The sequence below is a fragment of the Sus scrofa genome, chromosome 1 (assembly GCF_054392235.1).
Source record: "Sus scrofa isolate SSC_HxYL_T2T_F1_AM1 chromosome 1, Sscrofa_HxYL_maternal_Yorkshire_Landrace_v2.0, whole genome shotgun sequence".
Classification (NCBI taxonomy): domain Eukaryota; kingdom Metazoa; phylum Chordata; class Mammalia; order Artiodactyla; family Suidae; genus Sus; species Sus scrofa.
In genome coordinates, this window is record NC_139383.1 from 243,869,036 (window position 1) to 243,879,567 (window position 10,532).

Genomic DNA, 10,532 nt, shown 5'->3' on the forward strand with positions numbered 1-10,532 from the left:
GAAACATATCTTGTTCCCATTAACTATTATTTCCATTATGTAACACAACTGAAATTTCACTTTTGTTTTCATTTTTTTCCTCTCTTTTAGGAAAATTCCACATTTCCATCTTGTGGGAAATATAGCCTAATCCTTCCAGTCAAGGTAGAAAAAAAATCTGCATCCCAACTTAATCTTATGTCTGGTCTTCTGCAAAATTTCCTTAAGCTTTTTTACTACACTTTTACTTCATAGTAATTACTGAAAATTATAATTCTACATTTATGTGTGTATCTCCTTTTGAAAGGTTGCCTTTGCAAAACTAGAATACGTATCCTATTTAGCTAGAAAATGTTTGCTTTGTTATCCATCATGCACCAATTCTAAAAACTTTGCTTAGCCTGTAGTAGTTATTAAAACATATTTATTGAGTAAATAACTTCACTATCACACTGTCAGATATCTTTAAGCCCCTCTTAGGAATATATTACTTATTGTATTATGCATGATTTAGTTCAAAGTCCTCCTACATATTCCCCATGTTTTTCTTTTTAAAATGCATTTTTCTAAAACCTATTTCTTTTTCTAGTCTGATATGATCCTCTGAATTTAATTTTTCCATATTATATAATTTTTACATTAATTAGAAAGCATTGAGATGAAATATAACTTTTTTTTTTAGTCTCTAAAGCGTGAGAATATAACACTTTTACTCTTCCAGTATCACTATTGGTAAAAATATAAGGCAATGTTTCATAAGTTTCTCTGACTTCCTAGTAAATGCAGTCTTTTTTTCCCCTACTTTCTGACATAAACAAAAAGAATAGAGTATAAAAGTGTATCTTTAAAACCCCATTGTCCAATAGGATATAAAAATCTAGGGGTGAGACAACTAGCACAGGAGATTAAAAGACCAACAGAACATTCTGAATTCAGCAAAGCTAAGTTTATTTGACATACAGCAATAAGGGAAAGTATAATTTTGACAGTCTTAGTAACAACTGAGAAGGGGAAAATTGGGAGGTGGGGAATATTTCTAAGATTTGTAGAATCTGGATGTGTAATTTTAAGGTAGTTATTGCAAGGAGGGGAATTGGTTGGGATTGTGCAGAGTTTATGACAAAACTGTTTTGAATTGGTGTGTACAGAGAAGGGAGGGTCTTGAAGGGAAGGTGTGGTAAGTAAGCTCAGTCTAGAAAAGTAGCTCTTGTTTGTTCCTTGTCTTACCTTCCAGGAGCAAGTATTCCCTAGAGCAAAAGCCTAAGTTTACTTTGCTTCTTCTCAGTATGGTTTAACATAGTCAGAGGGAATAAGCCCAGTCCCAGTACTGTTTAACATAAGAACAGAAAGTTATTTTAGTATCAGATTGCAGCCTTCCTTTGCCTTATCAGTTTTGGGTGAAGAAGAGATTCTTATGACCTGAACATGTGATAAACCCATATATATATATATATATATATATATATATATATATACATTACTCTTGATGGTATGGCTGTGCGGAAAGTTTCTGAAAATCACTTCAATTCTTCTAAGTTTCAGATTTTCTTATATTTTTCTTAAAGATAACTTATTTATTGTTTGATGGAACTGCAGCCATGAAACAACACTTAAAACTCTGGAGGTTACACTTCTGAGCCCTGCAACACAGACCCATTCTAATTTGAATTACTATTACTGGAACTATGGCTCACTTCCAAGCCAACAATAGAGTCCTCAAATTCTTGAGAGGAGGTCAAATTCCACACTCAAATGATCTCCAAAATTGTATGTGGATATTTCTTCTATTTGTCTTATTTTTGGTATCAGAGTAAATTGAAATAATAGAATGAGCTGAGAAATGTTTTCTACTTTTATATTTTTTAGAAGAGTTTGTAAGGAATTGGTTATGTTTTCTTTAACTTACCATAAATTTCTTTGAAATTCAGCCTCACAACAATCTGTACACTATACTTTATTGTTATTTATCAATTCACAAAGCCACGAATTTATCCAAAAAATTTATCCACAAAATTCTCTTTTCTGTAGCTTCATCATGTACTGTAGCTAGTACTTTAGCACTTTCTGGAGCAATTTCATATACAAAATAAATTCCCTCTTCCATTTCCTGAATGTAATGTATAGTTGATTCATTCACACTGAACTCATTAATACTAAACTCATGGTAAACAACATTCATGCCTGAATGAAGCTTATCTAACACACAGAGTTTTTCTGTAGGGCACATCGCAGCTTCTTGTGCTTAAGGAATACTAGGCAGCACTTTAGCACTACACTTGAAGGCCATTTAAAACAGCAAAATCACCAACAAGAAGCACAAAAATGTGAAAAACTTGGCATTAAGTATATGTCAAAAAAAGAGACTCGTTTGCAGCATGAGAGCTGAAACAACAAGGCAGTACAGTGCCTGGTTCGACCTCAGCTGAGAACATGTGTGTTGGGTGACTCAGGTTTTTCATTGCTTTACATGTGTGTATAAATGACTGTGAAAATGCCCTGAGTGTCAATTTGGGGAGTTACAAATGCATTTTAGCAAGTGGTCAAGTTTAAAAATATAGAATCCATGAATAATGAGAATCAACTCTGTTAGCATGTTCAATAATGTTCTACATTTCTCCAAGGCTCTTTTCATTTTTTTCTTCTTATTTTTTGCTGCTCTCAGATTGTATGATCTCTATCAGTCTATCTTGATGTTTACTTATTTGTTCTCCCAACTTCCATCTACTGTTGACCCCCTCAAGCAAATACTTTATTTGGTTATTGGAATTTTGAACTTCAATATTTCCCTTTTTAAATAATTTCTATTTTCAGTGATATTTTCTAAGAGATGAGACATTATCATTGCATCTTCCTCTAGTTCTTTTTTCCCTTTTTATGGCTGTGCCTGTGGCATATGGAAGTTCCTAGGCTGTGGGTCAGATGGGAGCTATAGCTGAAGTCTATGCCTCAGCCATGGCAGCACCAGATCCAAGCCACATCTGCTAGGTTGCAGCTTCTGGCAAGGCTGGGTCCTCAACCCACTGAGTGAGGCCAAGGATTATACCCACATCCTTACAGAGGTAAAGCCATGGCTGGAACTCCCCTTCCTCTAGGTCCTTAATCATGGCTTCCTTTAGTTCTTTGAACATAATAACTACTTTAAAGTTTCTGTACTCTAAATACAACATTTGGACAGTCTTAAATGCAGTTTCTGCTGCCTCTACTTTTAAATCCTGAAAATACACTTTCTTGTTTATTTGCCCATCTCATAATTTGTATTTTTTTGTTCCAAACTGGATATTTTGACAATATATTATAGCACTTATGATACTAATAGCCTATATCCAAGACTGTCATTGTTTGCTGGTCTCCTTGTTAATTTTTTTAATTACTTGCCTCAACTAGTTCTGTGAAAATGGTTTTTCTCAAAATGTGCAACCTCTCATGTTGCTCACCAAAAATACAGTCTTAAACAGGTACACAGTCACCCTGACTCTTACTACCCACTGGGTAAACAATGGTTTTATCTAAGAACTCTTTTGACTGTCTCTTCCCATGAACTTCCTCTTAAGATACTGTTTTGGTCTGCCTGTATTATCAGACAAAAGCAGCTAGCCTATGCTAAATTCTACCTGATTGCTCTTTTGTTTTTGACAACACTTTGGTTAATAGATTACTGTGAATTCTAAAGTGATTATGTTTGAACAGAAACCATATGATCCCTGTTTGTAGGAGTAGTCTTTGAGGCCAGACCTTAAAGCTTCCTCTACCTCCAGGAGGACTTGACTTAGGGGCTTCTTTCCTTGGTTATTTCTACTAATTTTCTAGCTTTTTGGCCTTTTCCCTTACTGCTGTTACAAGGCTATAAGCCCCCTACTAATTTCTCACCACCAGAATCTGCAGTGTTTACTACAGTGCCCTTAGGCTTGAACTTCCCCACATTGTGTTCCATGGAAGATGAGTCCTATTAAGAAGAAGTGTGGAGCTCTTTGTACTTATAGGCTTCTTCTTCCTCCTCCTGGGCAGAACATAGGTGCTGCTGCTTCAGAGTTGAGAGTGAGGACAGCAGCCTCTTTCTCTTACAGTGACACCCATGTTCTGTAAGCAGAGTTCTAGGCAAAGATAGCCTCTGGTCTTCTTGGCCTTCTTTTCCTATCATGAAACCTTAGCTAAACACATGACCTGGGGCAAGGATGATTATGGACCAATATGTTCAGCCTCTCATACCTGAAATAGAATGTTTTTTCTTATGACAAAGGCTGAGTGGAGAAATAGGGCCCCCAACCTCTCTGCCATTTTTGCCTGAAACAAAAGTCCTATACCATGGAGCCAGGGGAGGAAGGGATGAGAAATATGTGGCCTGACTCTCCTGAGGAGATACCATAACCCTAGGCTTGGAGCTGCAGTGAAAGACTATCTCATCTTCTTAACTTCACTCACTTAGAATATAGCTTTGATCACTTTGACCTGGGGGAAAAAAGGGGCAAGTTGTGGTTCAAATGTTATGGACTCTTTCTTCTTATCAAGATTGAATAGATTGCATTGAATAAATTTCTCCATTTTCTCTATGACCTTAGGAAAATGTCCAGAGATTTTAAATTTTTAAAAAATTTTACTAGTTATTTTTTATCAAAAAGAGGATTCAGAGAGTTCTTCACTTCATTACTCTAGAAGTGCTTCTGACTTTGCATTTTCTGTATAATATTTTACTGTTTATAACATTCTTATATTAAAATACTTTTTCTATCTCCAATTACTTTAAAAAAATGTATTATAACACAGCATCCATCATCATTTATAATCTACTGTGATCCCTTCATATTGGGAGACTATCTCTTCCAAGAGTTGCAGTTGGAAATTGAGACATAAGAAACGTTTCTGCTTTCTTATTTCCATCCTCAATTGAGGTTTCAACCACAGTATTGGCAGGCAGTAAATGCGGGCATAGGCAGAGAACAGAGACTCAACCCAGACTCTATTTCTAATCCTATTTTCTAGTCCTCACTAAGCTCACTGCTACAACATAGTAAATGTTTCTATCTTTTGGCTCTGTGGTAGGAAAACAATTCTAAGTCATCAACCTGTATCCTCAATTCTACATTTTTGTTTTATTTTAAAATAAAAGCTATGTTAGGAATTTCTGTTGTGGTGCAGTGGAAATGAATCCGACTAGGATCCATGAGGATGTGGGTTTGATCCCTGGCCTCACTCAGTGGGTCAGGGATCTAGCTGTTGCCATGACCTGTTGCAGGTCGCAGACGTGGCTAGGATCTCACTTTGCTGTGGCTGTGGCATAGGCCAGCAGCGGTAGCTCCTATTTAACTCCTAGCCTGAGAACCTCTATATGCTGTGGGTGTGGCCCTAAAAAGAAGAAGAAAAAACAAAAACCTATGTATTAAATCCATAAGTTCTAGATCTTAAATTTTAATAATTAAATACCACCTTTCTCTCTCAAAAGTCACAAACTGTCAAACTGTTACAAATCATAAGTGTTTTTACTTTCAATAAATTGTCTGTTTCAGTAAGTTTTCAATAGCCTAAACAAAGAATGTAGCTGTTTATTCCTGCCTACCCTTAAGGGCAGGGAAAATGGAAAGCTATCCCTACTGCCCAGCTGTTAGGAGGAGAGAGCTGAACACTAGGAAACTTGGACAAAAAAAAAAAAATGTCAATTAACATTCAAAATCTTATCCTGCTATTACTTTAGAATTGTTCAGCAAATCACATGGTCTTGTTATTTGGAGGAGGGAGACTGTGGGATGGAGAGGCTGGCTGCTAGTACAAGCATAGTTGGTTCCTTTTTTCTTTAAAAACCAAATATTTAGAAGAGAAAGAGAATAAAGAAATGAGCTACTTTAATTTCATATGGTTTCTTTTAAAATAGTAATTTGTAAAACCTGTTTTTCCTTAACTCTTTTCAGAGTTTCCATTGCTGTATGAAAAATCCAAATCTCCCTAAATGTCTCTGACAGGCTGTGTTCATCTTTTTTGCATTCAGAGAACATTGCGGTTTTACCCTATTTGCGTAGACTTGAGTTGAACATTATCTTCTCAGCTTTTTTTTTAATTGTGAGCGCTACTTGATTGCTTAAATGCTACAATTTTTGAGTGTTTGAAAGTCAGCATCACCAGAGCCACAAGGGCAACTTTTCCTTCTAAAAGAAGCTAAGAATTCATTATAAATTATTTTTGTTCATCAGAAAGCAAAAGGCATATATGCTAAAAAAGATAAAGTGAGAAAATTACCAAAATTGTTAATTATTCTTTCTCCAGATCAGAATACCCATCAGCTTGGAGACCAAGAGGAAAGCTTGAGGATCATTAAATCTGGTGTGTAAGATAATATTTTCACTGATTAGTTTCTCCTGAAATGTCTTTTTTTTTTTTTTTTTAAACTTAGCTAGCCCTTTCTGGGGTCAACGAGTTAAGGAAGGGATTTAACAATCTGAGGTTGAGTGGTTGTCTGTCTCTTCCTGACTTCTGAATTTCAAAAACCTGGATCCTTAATGAAATAGGAAGAGTTTGAGGTAAAGAATATATTTTGGAGAATACTGTAGTATGAACAAAACTTTCTTGCTTCTCACTCTAAGAAAAAGGTGAGACAGAGAATAATTCAATGGTAATGGGTCCCATAGAGAGGATCCCGTGCTTCTTCCTGGGCTGGTTACTGAGGATGTGAGGTGGAGGAGCAGAAAACCCCCCAAATAGGTTTTTGCTCCATGCCCAGGTTGATATGCAGAGAGAGCAGATTCCAAGAGTAAAAATGCCTTGTTTTGTCTAGACCTTCTACCTCTCCATTGAATTTCACATGGCCTAATATTATGTTATAGATAGGAGCAACAGAATAAACTCCATTTGCCCAAGAGTACAAATCAAGCATTTGCAGAAAGGAAGAGCACCTCTAGATGTGAATGAACCATGTATATGAAATTCAGTTATATAATCTTGGCAGTCTGTATGGACTAATGACTGAGACCCAAATAGATCTATTGATTATCTGTGTGGGCAAAAACCATGACGGTCCAGATTCCTTCATGTGGCTTTGCTTTATTGTCCAATAAGACTGCTTAATTTGAGCTATCATACTTGCTTTCTACCCGTAAGCAGATGGTATTCCTTTTCTGTCTGTTAGTTTCCTCATACAGTATTTTCTTCTATCTCATTGGCCAAAATAGCTCTGTAGCCAAACCTAACTGAAAAAGAGGTTAGGAAACAATGTTTAGCTGAGTAACAATGTGTTTGGTTGTTTAAAATGAGGGTTCTTATTTAGGGTTTATATTAAAGAGTTCTCTTTTTGTAGGGCTTCCTCCTCCCCAAGACTTTTTCTGGGAACTCTAGTCATCTTCTTCCTGGACTCTCAATTCCATCTTCTCAACTCAAAGAGTATCTGTCCTGGGCTCTACCTGGGTTCTCCTTCCGTGCATTACAACCTAGACTTTTTCCCAGGTCCTAGAACTGGGGCAGTTGTAGGGCTCATCTTATTTTGTTTCTCATCATGAAAGATCATTTTCCTTCCTTACCTGATCAGTGTCTCAAAAACCTTTGTGTCATATTTTTCTTTTCTTTTGTGTGTGTATGTTTCAGGTGAGAAGGGCTAATCAGATCCCTGTTATTCTGTATTGGTTGGGTGTGGAAGTTCCCTATTGTATTCACTTTTCCCCTTACTCATCATTATATTCATATCTCTTGTCTACTTGGTCCTTTGGAAATTATTTAGGTGTTCTTTGTAATTTACCAGAATATAAGTGAAGTTGGCATATGCACATTACTTCCTGCCAGAGATAAAAATGCTTTGAATAGTTCAACCTCTAATTATGCCTCCCTGCCCACAGAATTTGTGCTTGGGGAGAATGAAAATTAATTCAAGAAGAGACTCTGTCTGGAGTGAAAGGGTGTGGACCTGGAAAGCAGTAAGCTACCTCCTAAACACAACTGTATTGTGGAAGTGGCCAAAGACCAGGACATATAATGAGCAGGTTGGAATACTCATTGGATAAGATGCCTGTAGGTGTTAGCCCAATCCAAATTAACAACATTTTTTACATAATGTTTAGCAATTAATGCACTATGATAGAAATGGTACTGAATTTAAGGGATTGGCTGGCAGATAATTTAAGCCTGGTCTTAGCTATGAATGACTTCCTTTTCTGGTGTAAAATAATTTCGAGGTAGGTATCTCCCATCTCTAAACTTTCCTTTTGTAGTATATGGGATCTTTACATACTACTTGATCTTCACATACTAAATTTCTATTTTTTTGGGAAGACTTTCTTGTTTAGATGAACTAAATTAAAGTTTCTGCAGAAATCAGAGAGCCACTTCATACCTTAGCTTTCCTCTCTCCCAACCTTTGCAATTCCTTGTAACCTCCAAAGTCTGTGCCCTATGGAGAATTAAAAGAACAATATTTGGGTATTTGGTTTGTTTTTCTTTCTTCCCTACTGGTAACTCAAATTTTTTGCTAATACCAAAAAAAAAAAAAAAAAAAAGTGTCACAAACAGAATTAGTGCCCACAGTGGAAATACGAAAGATTTTAGGGTATAAATTGTGTTGAATAAAATGATTGGATATTTTCTGTTGACAAATTACTCCTGATAACTTTGAGGGCAGAGATGTGCTTGAATTTTCTATCTTAAGGGTTCACAACAGATTTGTAGATGTGAATTCTATTATTACTATACTGTTTCTAATACATTTTACAGAAGCAAAATGTCTTTGTACCACTAAACAACATCTACTTGCAAGTGAAGAGAGAACAAAAGCTCATAAAACCGCAATAAAATATTTATTTGTCTTCAGAAATAGGATTAATTTTATCACTGTAGATTTATGACCCCAGAAATTCGTTGCTGGATATTTAATATATCAAAATAGCAGAACAAGGAGCTTGTATTAAGAAATGTGTTGTGAAACTTGTGATTTACCAGAGAAAAGAATTTTTTTTCCATAAGACTTAATAAAACAGCAGCAAAATTGAATTAGGTTGGCATAAAGTTTAATTGCCTGACAAAAAAAATTTGATACTGCTGTTGTGTTAGTGTTTATGTACAACACATATAGGCCTTGTGGATCATCACCCCCTAGACCCCAAGACTGAATAGGGAACCTAAGGATGGCAGTAGGATTGTAGTGTTAGTGTCTGGGAATCTTCCCTTTGATTTTCTCTTCCTAACATAAAGGAGGATGAGTTCACTGTAATGACCTTCCAAAAGGGGAAAGAAGGTTTTACAGCTTGCTGCCTCCCCCAGTGTAATTCCTCTGTTGAATGCCTGTCTCTTCAAGAATTCCATAGTTCTTCAGTGCTGCACTACCTTGAGATAGTGTGCCTTAGTGACATTCAGTTTATGCATCTAAATTTTTTTTTTTATTGTAGAAATAGCCTGATAGCAGAAAGTCATAAAAGAACATAGTAAATCTCCAACCTTCAAATTTTCTCTATTTTGAATTGTGGTTATAGCTATGAATTACTCTCTTTCTGCTCATATATTTTTTTTCTTATCTTTTCAGCCCCTATAAGTATTAGGTACACACTTAGGAAAAAACACAGTCTCTTGAGACTGTAATATGGGAGTTAGACATCTTCATGTTCAGAAAGGTTAGAGGAATATGGTCTGGCAGAGGCAGAACAGCTTCAGTCCCCATAATTCAGCTAGCACAATTTGAGAGTAGAGCCACTAAATCGATGATGTGGCCATAGAGTTTACAACCAGAGACCATCTCGGTTCTTATCCATAAAGCTTATAACAGCTCACCTTCTTGGGGATTGCTTTGTGAATTTCCAATCAGAAGACAGTCCCCAAAGGGTGTTAGAGTCTGGATCATTGTTATAGAAAGTAATTGAATAAGTGAAAATATATATATACCATGGAGAAAAGAAGCCAGTAGTTTCTTTTTAGTTTTATTTGAATGAGAAAAAGAAGGATTTATTTTCTCTTTTTCATCCTAGTGTCCCCTGGGGTCTTGATAATGCATGTTTTTAAAGTGTGACATGAGGAAAACTATTTGTTTTCTTTCATAGATCTGACTAACTCTCTTGTCCCCTTCTCATGCTCTTGATAGTAGTAAGAGATAAACATTGATGTAATTTACAAGAACCCGGAACATTGAAACTTTTGGGTTAAGTCATATCCAGTGCTCTTACTCTATCCCCGTCCCTGTTTGTTCATTATCTGGCCAGAAAAGATGCTAAAAGTTTACACAAAATATAAATTTGACTCATTGACAGTTAGTGATTAGGCTTCTATCTGTAAAACTTGCTGGGAATTATTCACCAAAAAATAACGCTGAGATTTTCATCTGGGAAATTCCACTTGGACATTAAAAAGTCCATAAAACCTATGTGACTTTATGGCATAAAAAGGGATTCTTAGTTAACCTCAAAGTAACACGGTTACGTGAATGCTAATGTCTCTCTCTCCCTCTCAGATTCTGACTAAAATGACCAACTATGTTTGAAAATAAGGAAAAACTGACATCAACTCTCTTACCCACAGAAAAGGTTATATAACTGCATGATATACAAAAAAATAAAATTATACAATGTTGCAAAAATTATTCCCTAAAGTTGACAGCA

The 10,532-nt window shown here is 36.0% G+C and overlaps 1 long non-coding RNA gene across 1 annotated transcript in view; it reads left to right on the forward strand.

Moving 5' to 3' along the window:
- LOC102163669 (uncharacterized) overlaps positions 1-7,962 on the forward strand; it is an 81,728-nt gene extending 73,766 nt beyond the window's left edge. Inside the window, exons 2-3 of the long non-coding RNA XR_014823211.1 lie at positions 6,232-6,288; positions 7,791-7,962. This is a non-coding gene — a long non-coding RNA (uncharacterized LOC102163669). The remainder of the gene's footprint in view (positions 1-6,231; positions 6,289-7,790) is intronic.
- Positions 7,963-10,532: the final 2,570 nt, after the last annotated feature.